The following is a 697-nucleotide window of genomic DNA, read 5'->3' as shown; positions in this document are numbered from 1 at the left end:
TAGAACTGCCTTTAAAACTCTAATTGGGACATCACCTTTCAATCTGCTATATGGGAAGAGCTGCCACCTTCCTGTTGAGCTGGAGTACAAAGCTTTGTGGGCTGTGAAGTTGCTGAACTTTGATATCAAGACAGCTCAAGAGAAAAGGGTCATTCAAATCCATGAACTTGAAGAGATCAGGCTGGGGGCTTTTGAGAGCTCCAAGATTTATAAAGAAAAGACCAAAGCTCTACATGATCAAAAGATTATGAAAAGGGAGTTCAAGGAAGGTGATCTGGTGTTGCTGTTCAACTCTAGGCTTAAGTTGTTTCCTGGAAAACTTAAGTCTAGATGGTCTGGTCCCTTTAAAGTTCTTGAGGTCAGGCCATATGGAGCTGTTGTGTTAGAAGGCAAGAATGGTCAAAAGTTTGTGGTAAATAGCCAAAGGATCAAACACTACCTAGTTTCACAAGGGAAGGAGGAAGCTACATCAGTTCCCCTTCTTGATCCACCACCAGCCTGTTAAGCAGGTTTCTAGAGTCAAACTTAGAGACTTTAAACAAAGTGCTCTTGGGAGACACCCCAAGCTTATCCTTTGTAAATATGCTTTTAATATTTTCCTTTTTTTCCTTTTTATGTTTTAGGATGTTTTGATGGGTTTGTTTAGTGTCTACAGGTTACAGGTCTGAGTTTGAACTCATGGAAAGTGATTGCAAAA

This window comes from Eutrema salsugineum, unplaced genomic scaffold, assembly GCF_000478725.1.
Source record: "Eutrema salsugineum unplaced genomic scaffold, Eutsalg1_0 scaffold_3, whole genome shotgun sequence".
Taxonomy (NCBI): Eukaryota; Viridiplantae; Streptophyta; class Magnoliopsida; order Brassicales; family Brassicaceae; genus Eutrema; species Eutrema salsugineum.
This window is presented reverse-complemented; position numbering follows the sequence as displayed.